This window comes from Mustela nivalis (genome assembly GCF_964662115.1).
Source record: "Mustela nivalis genome assembly, chromosome: 7".
In the NCBI taxonomy this organism is placed as follows: domain Eukaryota; kingdom Metazoa; phylum Chordata; class Mammalia; order Carnivora; family Mustelidae; genus Mustela; species Mustela nivalis.
In genome coordinates, this window is record NC_139026.1 from 136940917 (window position 1) to 136954406 (window position 13490).

A 13490-nucleotide genomic window follows, 5' to 3' on the forward strand; every position below is an offset into this window, starting at 1 on the left:
TGACCTGAGCTGAAGGCAGAGGCTTTAACCCACTGAGCCACCCAGGCACCCCTAAATAAGCTGTTTTTAAAGTTAAGAGGAACTTGAGGCTGATTTCCTGAAAATAACCTTTTTTGTGCAAGTGTTTGTTATACAAGCTATGCATATTTGCCAGTTAAGATATTTGAATAATGATTTATCCAAACCTCTGATAATAACCTTCAGGAGAGACACTGTACAGGCAGACATGCAGTTCATAAACTTAGAATCATTTTTATAATCTTCAAAAAAATTTTTTTAAGTTGAAATGCCATTTTAAAAATCCAGTATCTCGTTTTCCTGCATGGGCACCCTTCAATGTCTTACGCTGATGTACGTGGGTTTCAATTATGATCGGACTTTTTCATACTTAAGTCTCTCTAAATGACAAAGCTTTAATTTGCAGAATGTGCATGCGCCGTTAAATCACTTAGCTTGGACAACATTGGGAAAAAACAATTAGCCCAAAGGATGGAGTATCCGGTCAGGGAGGAGATTCAAGGCCTACTCCCTCATACCCCACCCTCACTGCTAATGCTCCCGGACCACGCCCCTCTGGTACCCAAAACAAACCCTTTCCTCCAGCAAGGCCTGTTCACTGCAGCTACTGGCTGATGGATCTGCTTGGCCTCACTCACCCTCTGGAGGTGGATTCAGGATGTCCCTTAGATCTCTAGAGACCAAATGCTGTATCATTAAATTCTGCTCTGCCCCAGCAGTTCCCACCCCAGATGAGACTGCAGAGGGGACAGGCCCTAGAGCCCACGGGCCCACCTGATTGCTTTAAGCAATAGGGGTGAGTTCCTATAAAGCCCTCAGGGCACATCTGTGTGCAAGGCTAAGCCCTGAGCTCCAGAAGCCATCTCCCCTGCAGATGCTCCCTAGGACTGTGGCTGTGCAGTGTAGCCAAGAAGGAAAGGGACAATTTCACTGTCCTCTTCCTTCTTTTTGTCTTCACCTCACCTTTCGGGACACCGTACTCATCAGCTTTTGTCAGCACTGTGCAAAGTGGGAACAGCAGTGGACGAGGGAAATGGGGCCTGAGGCGGAGATGGAGTCCTCACGTGGGGGGAAGGGGAGAAAAATCCCCCAGTGGCCTTGGGAAGGCAGGGGAAGTTCCAGAACACTCTTAGCTGTGGGGGCTGTTTATCTATGAGGGCTGTGTGTAAATCAGGCCGGCATGCGACTCACAGATCTTCTGTTCTCACGTGCAGAACACTAAAATTTAGGTCTCTCAAAGTGCCTCAGTCGCACTGTTCTGTGGGATACCTATGATGTTTTATTCATCTCTCTGTGCTATGACTTCCTCAAATCGGAGGTCCTTGAACCACACTCTGAAAACAGAAACTACTCTATGCTTCACTCTTCCACCTCCCAGATAGAAAGTCCTGGTACAGCATTTCTTAATCTCGGGCTTCCGAAATTGCCACAGGGCTGAGGATGCCCCCCCAGGAACTGTGCTCAAGGCTTTGGCCTGGGGCCTGAGCAAGTGCTTTCATTGTTCCCATTTTTAGAGGCTGAGAAAGGCTCAGCAGTGGGACTCCCCCCAGTTGCCTGGAGCCGTCCCATGTGGATTTGTGGAGCTTATCCACAGGCAACCTCAGGTAGCCCCTGTCACTCCTGATTAACCTCAGCCCCAGTACTGTGCAATCCCTTGCCAGTGGGGCATGGAAAAGGGACTGCCCACGATGGGGAGGAAGTAAGTGCTGGCAAGGTATTGTTTGCTGAGCGCAGGCATTGCTGCAAAAAGGTTAAGTACAGTGAGGGGCACTGAGTAACGTCCACAATCGCTGAGTCACTTGTCCATTTGACGCTAATGTTCCACTGTACACTAATTATACGGCAATTAAAAATTTTTTTTAAAAAATGCTAGAATTAGGGGAGCCGGGATGATTAAGCAGCTGTTTGGCTCAGGTCATGATCCTAGAGTCCCGGGATCAGCCCCACATCAGGCTCTTTGCTCAGCGGAGAGCCTGCTTCTTCCTCTGCTGGCCGCTCCCTATGCCTGTCTGTCTGTCTGTCTCTCTCTCTCACTGACCAATAAATAAATAAATAAATCTCAAAAAAAAAAAAAATATGCTGGAATTTGAAAATAAAAAAATAGATAGTTGCAAATGTAAATGGATAGTAGGGAAAAAACCACACACACGCTCTAGAATAGCGCAACCTCCCCAGACAGTGACCTCACACACCCGTGGGGCAATAGGTCGCATTATTCCAGCAGCCTCTAAAAGTCGTGGTGTGCTTATCTTCATGTGATTTGTTTTTAAATCAAGTGAGTTAAACACGTTTTGCGGTTTGCCCTTCCAGTTATGTTACAACGCTAGAGACAATTGCCAACTGATTCCATCTTCTAATTTTTTAGTTTTTTTATTATGTAAAGACTATATTTGAGAGAGAGTGAGCAGGGTGAGAGAGAGCTGGAGGCGAGGAGGGAGAGGAGGGGGACCTGGGGAGCGAGAGAGGGAGAAGCAGGCTTCCGGCTGAGCAGGGTCCCTCCCAGACCAGATCAGGTCAGATCATGACCTGAGCCGAACACAGATGCTTACATCTGAGCCATGCAGCGCCCCCAAATTCCATCTTTTTGGAGTGTGTGTGTGTGTGTGTGTGTGTGTTATGGGGGAGACAGTTCTTTTTTTTTTTTTTAAGATTTTATTTATTTATTCGACAGAGAGAGATCACAAGTAGGCAGAGAGGCAGGCAGAGGGGGTGGGGGGAGCAGGCTCCCTGCCGAGCAGAGAGCCTGATGCGGGACTCGATCCCAGGACCCTGAGATCATGGCCTGAGCTGAAGGCAGAGGCTTTGACCCACTGAGCCACCCAGGCACCCCTCAACTCTCCTTTCTTAATTAAAGCCACAGATTACTGTTCATCACAACTTTTTTTCCTAGTACCAAGATACTCTGATGGATAGATTTCGTAATAACTAAGCATCATTGTCGCCTTCAACCATATTGGTCGAAACTACTGTGTTTTAAGGACTTACCATGACCCGGGTACTCCCTTCAGCTAGATTACTTCACAAAAGTCCTGAGGTGGGCACTAATGTCTCCTTTGGCGTGGGGGGATTTCCTTGTGTTTAATCCATGCCTGTCTAATCCCAAGTCCAAATAATAACTTCCCGCATCAGCCAGCACATGGGTGTCCCCCACGGCAAAGCCCCTCAAGGCCCGGCTGCCATTTGTTGGTCAGCTGGAGGAAAACAGGGCTGACCATAGGCCAACTGGGAAATACCCCGACGGCTTTCCCTTGGGGGTGTCTCCTCTCCTGTCGCCTCTGGCCGCCTTCCTTGCGCTGTGAGTGAATTTCAGGCACACCTCAGCCAGGTGTTTAAATCTTTAATCTTTGCTCTCTCTTTGTGAGAGGAGAGGTTCCAAGGAATTTCAAGAATATTCCAGGAATCCAGATGAAGGGGAGAGCTGAGCCCCAGAAAGCCTCCAGAGTAGAACACCGGTTTTTCTCATCCTTACCGTCAATTGGCTTTAATTCCTGTTGGGGTCTGCAGGAACCCAGAGGCCTTCCTGCACCCCTCACTCCAGAGCTGGGTGAAATGTGGGCTTGTGTAGGTGCCACTGGGGTCTAAGTTGTTCTTAAGGTGGCTGGACAGCTGTTCCCACTCGCCCCCCAACTCTGGCACAGAGACACAGTCCCCAGACCAGCACTGTCCCCCCAAACAAGAGTCCTTTGCCCAGACCCCTACAGACAGTAGTGTGATGGATGGAGCCCATTTTTACCAGCGTTAAACTTTGCAGGATCTGTGACAGCTGCTTGCTACACAGTCAGTATGAAAAATAAAATTGTATGAAATCACAAGGAAATAAAATGGATATTAAAGATGAAGGTAACAAATACTAAGAGAGACACTGAAAACTTAGCCCAGACTATTTTATTGCATTTTCTCTTTTCCCAGGCTCCTGAGTTTACTCACGTTTACTATCTATGTGTGCGGTGGAAATACTAGACTATGACGCGTGCTAGCGCATGTCTTTGCAACTCTGCAGTCGGTGGCCTCACCTGGGTAGATTAAAATAGGCCACGGTGGGCGTATTCACACCACGGAAACCAGCAAATGCTATAAACCAGGGCGGGGCTTTGAGAAGGCTGGTTGTTAAAGAGTTAGCACATCAATGCCTACAGGTGAATTTTGTGTTTTCAGGCACTTTTGAGTTTTAAGGTTATTGACTTTGTTTTTTACACCTTACTCTCATTTTTCTAATATTCCATAATACATCTAGATAGCTCATTTCCACGCAAGCAGCAAAATATTCAACAAGGTAGGCTGATGGCAGTGGGAGGAGACACTTTCACTCCTAATCTGAACTCCCAGGCTGACTGGCTGGCTGGATTTGGGATCCAGGGTCCATGTACACCTCAAGGCATCGCCTGGGGAAGTCTCATTCCATAGAGAGATCTGAATTTCAGAGCTCCAGGAGAATGTGACTGGGAAATACTGGGCAAGTAGAGAGGGCACTTTTTGGACTTCAACTTCTGCTTTGTCATTTTCTGTCCATCTCACCTAGGGCTAATCACATAAATTCACAGAGCCCTGATTTTTTATGTTTGTTTGTTTGTTTGCTTTGTGGAAAGGGAAACAAAAGCTTCTTGGTTTTCATCTTATTTTTCACAATTTAAAAAGCTGACAACACCCATAGCTTTGACATTGGGAGAAAAGTTAAATCAATTATTACATGAATTTATACCATTTTGTAAAGCTTTAGAAGAACATAATAATTTCATGTACTTATTAGTTTTTACTAATAAAATAACTCTGAAATGGCCGTAGTTAGCCCTGTTTTACACAAAGGCTCTAAAATCCGGAAATAAGTGCGTTACATCACTCAGATAATATACAGATCCCAAATTCTAACCTGGATGTGTCACTTTCAGAATGAGGTAGCCATTAGATCATTCTATTCTTGGAATCGGCAGGGGTTAAGTCACTCATTCAAGAGATACAGGGATCAGTGGGCTCCAGAGACACAACTGACATTGTCCAGCATAGTCTGGCATAATGAGATGCATCTTTTCACCTTCAGTGAATTAAAGATGGGGAACCTCCAGGGGTACCACTTGATTCCTCGTAAATCCCCCATCTCAACGTACAGGTTACAGCATTACCTGCTCCCAGAAGAACACCAAACTAAGAGCACTCCAAAAGTTTGTACTTCTTAAAAACCTCAATCTGATTGCAAAACAATTTATGTTCAGTCAAGACACTGTAGAAAGATAGAGACAGTGAAATGTACACCCCCCACCACCCCAGTCCTGGATCAGACAGAATGACTCTCAACGTTGAGGGAACATCATTCTGATTTCCTTTGTCACTCACAGAGGGAAGATTTTGTTGCTCTTATCTTGGGTAATCGCTGCTAAGATTAACTTGACAAGTGAGAAACAAAGAATGACCACCACACCATTTTACAGGGAATTTGCTCGCTCATTTGTTCATTCAACACAACCTTGTGTGTGTGTTGTTTGCCATTCCGGCCTGTGGAAGTAGCAGTGGACAAATTCAGTGGCCTTCAGGGATCCTACAGCTCAGGGAGAAAGAGACACATACCCAAGGACCAGCACCCTGTAGGAAATGAACAGAGAGGAGGAAGGAAGGGGGTGTGAGAGATACTTATGGACTAGACCTTGCAAGAGTCAGAGAGCACTTTTCTGAGAATGGTGCCTTCACATAAAGAGAATAATCTACAATGAATGCAACCTGGCCCACATCCCAAGTCACTGCCTAGGAATAGCTGTTTGTCACTTAAATCCATACTTCAATTGTGTTATTAGTTGACGTGGATTGATTCTCAAAGTGAGCAGAGATCCTAGAGGTGATCTCATCCAACCCCTTCAACTTATAAATGGCGAAAGTGAGATCAAGAGAGTGACTTATCCAGAATCCCGTTACTGTTCAGAGTAACATGTTCAGAGGCTAGCTTTTTTTGACCCACGAATCCTGTCTCTTCTTATGGTAACACACAGCTCCTTTAGAGAAGGTTAATATAAAGAAATGTTGCTCTATATAGTTCCCATAAATACACTGTAACCAAATGTAATCACATGTATGATCTTTTTTCCCTGATGCAAGAGGGTGAAAGAAAGAACATGCGTTAGTGTTACGTGGCATCCAGAAGTCTTTTTTGTTTTTCTCCTTTCCCTTGCTGTGTGATTTGGAAAACCACTTAATCCTTCTGAGCTGTAGTTGCTTATTTAGGGAATGAGGATGCTTAGTAAATATGGTGGTTATTGCAGTGTTTCAAAGGAGAAAGTAGGGCACCTGGGTGGCTCAGTCGTTAAGCATCTTCCTTTGGCTCAGGTTGTGATCTCAAGGTCCTGGGATCAAGCCTCACATCAGGCTCCCTGCTCAGCAGGAAGCCTGCTTCTCCCTCTCCCACTCCCCCTGCTTGTGTTCCCTCTCTTGCTGTGTGTGTGCGCGTCTCTCTCTCTCTCTATCAAATAAATAAATAAAATCTTTAAAAGAAATAATATATGCCAAGTGTAAAAAAAAAAAAAAGAGAGAGAGAGAGAGAAAGTAGTTAAGAGAATATAGGGGGGAAATGACACAGCTAGTGATAACATTTCACATCTTCCGGCGGTGGGGGAGCGGGGCAGGGTGTAGAGCAGAATTTGGTGGTGGTTGGGTTTTTCTTTCACCTGAATAGGGCTCTGGTTAAGAACAGAAACCCTGGGTCAGTGCGTGGAGAAACCTGGGGAACCAAGTCAGTGGGTCAAAGCCCTCTTGCTGTGGTTTTTCTTTTAAAGATACCAAACCTTCCGGTTTTCTTCAGTGCTTCTTTAATTATATCTTATCTGTTGCCTCATAAGCTACGTGGTTGTGGTTTCATTTTTACCATGTGCACTGGATTATCCCACTGCAAATCTCCCTGGGGTTCTTGGAAAAATATCTAAAGCTGATAAGAACCAGGACATTTTTAAGGAAAAACCCAACAAAGAAATTATTAAACTTTTACATAGCTTGTAGAAGTTTTACAAACGTCTTAAGTGCCTCTTTGGAAAGGTCAGTTTAAAGGCTTATTATATATCTCAGGGGACTGCAAAGAGTACTTATATTTTAGAACACTGGAATAGACTGGAACAAGCCTAATTTTTTAAAAGATTTTATTTATTTATTTGAGAGAGAGCGTGCACGTGCGCACACAACCAAGGGAGGAGCAGAGGCAAAGGGAGAAGCAGAAGCAGAGGGAGGAGCAGAGGCAGAAGGAGAAGCAGGCTCCCTGCTGAGCAGAGCCTCCTGATGTGGGGCTGGCTCCCAAAACTCCTGGGACCTTGACCCAAACCAAAGGCAGATGCTTAACTGACTAAGCCACCTGGGCATCCCTGGAATAAGCCTAATTTTTGAAGTCTTGGAGCCTTTAGCTATGAGGTTCATCAGGCCGACTTCTCTTTTTCTAACCCAGCTGAGTTGCCACAAACCAAGGAGAAGAGGCTTGATATGGGGAGAAAATGCAGGCTCCATTTGGAGGGTTGGAATCACATGGTTCCCAGATACCTGTCTTCAACGAGAGGCTGGTTTCTTCTGTCTTGCAGCCTCGAGCAGGCATTTCTGCCCATAAGAAGACAGTCTTCCTGTAGCTTGGTGGCAGCAGCATTTCCAGAGGGGTGAGCAAAGAAGCCAGTGACAGAGGTTCTGAGGAGGAGCAACACCTGGAGGAGAGAAACATGGCAAAGCCGTCTCCCTCCCCTCTTGCCTCTTCAAAGGATCTCTGCTTTCTTCTTTCTTCCTTTTCTTTTTTCAGGAAAAGAAGATGTGAGTTAGTATTAAATGTGGCAAGAAGAGAAATAAGTATTTCTTTTTTAAAAAAAATATTTTATTTATTTATTTGACAGAAAGAGAGAGAGAGAGATCACAAGTAGGCAGAGAGGCAGGGGGAAGCAGGGTCCCTGCTCTGCAGAGAGCCCGATGCAGGACTTGATCCCAGGACCCTGAGATCATGACCTGAGCCGAAGCAGAAGCTTAGCCCACTTCTTAGGGTCTAAGGTCATAGAACTCAGTATTAAATTTGGCTCCAGCATCAAAATTCACATATACGTGAATCCATAGAACTCTTTGTAACTCAAGTTAAAACATGAGTATAAGCCAATTTAGCAAATATAGATATTATTATCATTATTATTATGAATATGGCAAAAAAAAAAGCACTATGCCGTTCTCCAGAGAGAAAAGGAACTCTAGCAATAACTAGATCATATGAGGTGTTTTTCGTGTGGTAAAACAATCTTTTCAGAAAAGCGTAGACCATGGGCACCTGGGTGGCTCAGTGGGTTAAGCTGCTGCCTTCGGCTCAGGTCATGATCTCAGGGTCCTGGGGTCGAGTCCCGCATCGGGCTCTCTGCTCAGCAGGGAGCCTGATTCCTCCTCTAGCTCTCTGCCTGCCTCTCTGCCTACTTATGATCTCTCTCTGTCAAATAAATAAATAAAATCTTAAAAAAAGAAAAAGAAAAGCGTAGACCTCCATGGGATCACACACATGTAGGGATGGTCTTCGGAGGCTGTTCTCAACTTATAGCACATCTAACATCTTGTGAAAAACGCAGGCTCCTGAACCCACTCCTCCACCCCCGCCCAGATAGTCTGATTAAGTCTGCAGGTAAAGCCCAGTACTCTCCTGTTGTAGTAATCTTGCCAAATGCTTCTGAGGCAAGAATCAGGTCCCTGCACCAACCTTGGAAAGCCTAGCCTCCCAAAAAGAGAAAAAACCCTCAGACTAGAACATATGAAGTCAAACTGCAGCCAGGTTGGTGTCATATTCCCAAAGCCGATTTTCCCATTTTCAAGACATTTGTTTGCAAGCACTAGCATGTGAGGCTAAATCTAATTGACCATTCATGTTCCCCAAACAGCAGCAATCACTCAGGAAAAAAAAAATCTTACAGGAGAGAGAACAGTAGTCGATGCTCCTCATTTACATAAAGCCCTTCAGAGGGTAGTGAAGAATGTACAGACCTCTTTCCTTTAAGGCAACCCTGTAGCTCAGATCTCTGGGTAATTCGCTAAACAGAAGGACTTCTTATAGTGCAGGTGCAAATGCTTCTTAGGATTTCCGGCTTAGTTCAGAAGTCCTCTGCATATTCTAAGGTGCCTGAATTACTCTGAGGATCTTTGATAGCTTTGGGAGGATTTTATTTTTTATTTTTTTTTAAGATTTAATTTATTGGTTCGTCAGAGAGCGAGAGCACGAGCCGCAAGAGTGGCAGGCAGAGAGAGAAGCAGGCAAAGGGAGAAGCAGGCTCCCGCTGAGCAAGGAGCCCCACCTGGGACTTGATCCCAGGACTCTGGATCATGAACTGAGCTGAAGACAGACATTTAACCAACTGAGCCACCCAGGTGTCCCTGAGGTTTTTTAATATTGTTAAAGTACTGTATTTTTCCTTCAGACAGAAGAAGAGAAAGACACACAGAGATTGACCAAACTGGGACTGTGGATCACCATGATCACTATTCTGCCTTTACTTACAGGCTTTTTTTTTTTTTTTTTTAATCTCGGGCAAATTATTTAATTTCACTGTGTCTCAGTTTCCTCACCCCAAAAATGAGACATGATAATAGCTTATTTTATCAATTCTGCAATAAACATTTCCCCCCAATTTTTAAAATCTCTGAAATCAAAGCATACTTCGCTATGATGACGAGAAACCCATTGTGTCATGGGTTAATTGACAGCATTTTTCTTAGTGGTGCATAAAATCAAAGAATGTTTTATAATGATGGCATCTTAGACTAGGTGAAATATGATAATAATGGCTCTATCCTAGGGTTTTGTGGGAATTAACTGAGTCAAGAAACAAAATGCTTAGAACCAATACCAATACAGAGCTGGTATTACTCACTTAATAATTAACCTATTAGTATTCTAACCTGTGGTTGGATTATAAATGAACTAGTTTCTTCTTGTTGCACATTTGGGTTGTTTCCAATGATATCCCTGCACTATATACTGCATTGAATGTAAACCTTTATGTACATCTCTGATCCTAGAAGTGGAACTACTAGGTCAACAAGCATGAGCATGTTGACGAGATGGACTTAGAAGTGTGAGCCTGGGTTTCTCAACAGTGTCCCCCTGTGGCCATAATGGAAGTAGCAGCTGCAAAAAATTGTAGTCAGAAAGGATCAGATTCATCAGTTCTGGTGGGGTGGGCAGGACTGTCTATTTGGACATGGGGAGATGGAGAGGAGAAGGGAGTTGGGGGAAATCGGAAGGGGAGGTGAACCATGAGAGACTATGGACTCTGAAAAACAATCTGAGGGCCTTGAAGGGGCGGGGGGGTGGGAGGTTGGGGTACAAGGAGGTGGGTATTGGAGAAGGCACGGATTGCAGGGAGCACTGGGTGTGGTGAAAAAATAATGAATACTGTTACGCTGAAAAGAAATTAAAAAACAAAACTTTATCTGTGGACTAACAGAAGAAAAAAAAAAAAAAAAAAGGAAAGGGAGAAGCCTAGGATTCGTGTGTGACCCAAGACAGACAGACTCAGGAAATAGTGAATATTGCCAATCTGTATATGAGGGCCTAAGCGATTGCTTTTAAATACTGAAAGACGATCTCATTTAGATCTCCTATATGAACTGATGAAGAGTTCAACATCATTTCTATGGATACGTCATAGGAACAGCTTATCTCTCTGCATTAATAGAACCATGAAAAAGCACTTTGGTCATTTTATTTGGGCCCTAGAAATCCTGGCAAACTCTAAGACTGAACTTTAGAAAGGCCTCTTGGCTTGAACTTCTGGACAAATCGGATGCCTAGAGCTTAGAAAGACGATCGGGGGCTCTTGGGTGGCTCAATGGGTTAAGCCTCTGCCTTTGGCTCAGGTCATGATCTCAGGGTCCTGGAATCAAGCCCCGCAACTGGCTCTCTGCTCAGCAGGAAGCCTGCTTCCCCCTCTCTCTCTGCCTGCCTCTCTGCCTACTTGTGATCTCTCTCTCTGTGTCAAATAAATAAATGAAATTTTTTTTTAAAAAAAGAAAGATAATCAGAAGTGATCATATAATGAGGACATTGAATACATTCAGAGCTGTAAGTGATAGTTTTGAGAAAATTTACTATCAGTAGCAAAACCATAAGACCCCAAAGAGATAGATGTAGATGATCAGTTTGAATTATAAAAAAATTTAGAATATATAATTATGAAGGTTTATATGATTTTTAAGTATAGTTTAACTGTATTTAGGAATTTTTATAGTCACTTAATTAACAAAGTGATATGAAAGCTCTGACATATTTAATTTTTTTCCCCCTAAATAGGCATAGTAAAAAATTTAAAAGGAGCAAAAATGTAAGCCTTGAAAATTAATTCTCAGGTGCCTGGGTGGCTCAGTCAGTTAAGCAACTGCCTTTGGCTCAGGTCATGATCCTGGAGTCCCAGCATTGAGTCCCATATCAGGCTCCCTGTTCAGTGAGGAGTCTGCTTCTCCCTCTGAACTTTGCCCCTCTCGTGCTCTCTCTCTCTCACTATCTCCCTCAAATAAATAAAATCTAAAAAAAAAAAAAAAAAAAGAAAGAAAGAAAAGTAGTTCCCCCTGACTCCCCTAATAATTAGATATTGAATTTCTCTCCTGTGAAGCAAATGATAGATCTGAAGCCTTTTTACATGTTTAATTAAGTGTTTTAAATCTTTAAAATAAAATTCAGAATTAAAATGTTTTTATTTTTAATTTTTTTTTTTTTTTTTTTTTTTAATTTTTTAAAAGATTTTATTTATTTATTTGACAGACAGAGATCATAAGTAGGCAGAGAAAGAGGAGGAAGCAGGGTCCCTGCCGAGCAGAGAGCCCGATGCGGGCCTCGATCTCAGCACCTGGAATCCTGACCTGAGCATAAGGCAGAGGCTTTCACCCATTTGAGCCACCCAGGCGCCCCGTGAGTTATAATGTTTTTAAATATTTAAAAATTTAAAGGAACAAAGGGTATAAATAATCCCCTTCTCACAGCTGATTCATCTCCCGAATCTGTCAAAGCTACCAGTTTTTTGTGCATCCTTCCAAAAATAGTTTGTACACATACAAGCCAAGGGTTTGTGTGTGTGTGCGCGCTTGCATATAGTATCCTATCCTCTGTTGTTTTACTTTGCAATTTTCACAATGTATCTTTTTTGTAAAGATTTTATTTATTTATTTGACACACACAGAGAGAGATCAAAAGTAGGCAGAGAGGCAGGCAGAGAGAGAGGAAGGGAAGCAGGCTTTCCACTGAGCAGAGAGCCCGATGCGGGGCTCGATCCCAGGACCCTGAGATCATGACCTGAGCCAAAGGCAGAGACTTAACCCACTGAGCTACCCAGGCACCCTCACAATGTATCTTGAAGGTAGTTACAAATCAGTAAATTAAGATCCTCTTCATTCATTTAGGTTATCTGTTATCTCTTGCTCTAAGAAAGCAGCTCCAAGATCAAGTAAGGGTATACAATACATTTATAAAAGTAGAATTGCAGGATCCAAGGTGTAACGCATTTGCAGTTCTGGTAAGTACCTCTAAACTCGCTGAAGGACACTTTAAAAAGTTGTTCTTTAAGTACCTAAAAGAAACTCAGATATTGTGATGTTTTAATTTTTGTTGCAAGCCCTGCTTTCGTATAACAGAAAGGTCTCTCATCTCTGTCCAAACTATCTTCTTCCTTGGTAGGATATTGATAAATTCTTCACGTTTTAAAGCATGTAAAATTACAATAAAAATTATAATAAGGTATTTAAAATTATAATAAAAAAGTTATCTTTAAGGGAGTAAACAGAAGAAAAGGATCATCAGATAGGTTGAAATGAAAAGCAATAGGCAAGCGTACTAGAGTATGTCCTCTGTCAGCACAAGTACGTCTAAAAAGTTGTTCATAATTCAATGAATTGTTAACCTACTATGTTCTTACTGCTGGAGAAACAGGATGAGTAAGTCACAGTCTCTAATATCAGACTACTCACACCCTGAGTGTGTGTGCCTGTCTGTTTACCACTCTCATCAATTACACTGGTTCCCTCCTTCCCACTTCACTGCACCATACCTTTTGGGGAACATCTGCTTTCTACTTCTTTTTCCCTTTTAGCATTTGTCAAAGCTATACCAAAGTAATATACTGCCTAGTCGGTTTTTCCCAGCAGAGAAGGGACTCCGTGAGGACAGAAACACTCGCTTTAAAAAACTCTGCTTATTTTTGTTTGTTTGTTTTGAGAGAGAGAAAGAGAGGGTGAGAGTGCACCAGCAGAAGGGATAGAGGCAGAGGGAGAGAGCAAATCTCAAGCAGGCTCCACACTCAGCACAGAGCCCCGGATGTGGGCCTTGATTTCAGGACCCTGAAAGCATGGCCTGAGCTGAAATCAAGAGTCTGACACTTAACCCACTGAGCCCAACCAGGCACCCCTTCAAGAAACTCTTGATGTAAGTCTTGCATAACCTTATACTACTGGCACATAAGTTTAAGGGACTAGGTCTTAATTGAATTCTAAGTCTTTGTGTTGTGATGAAA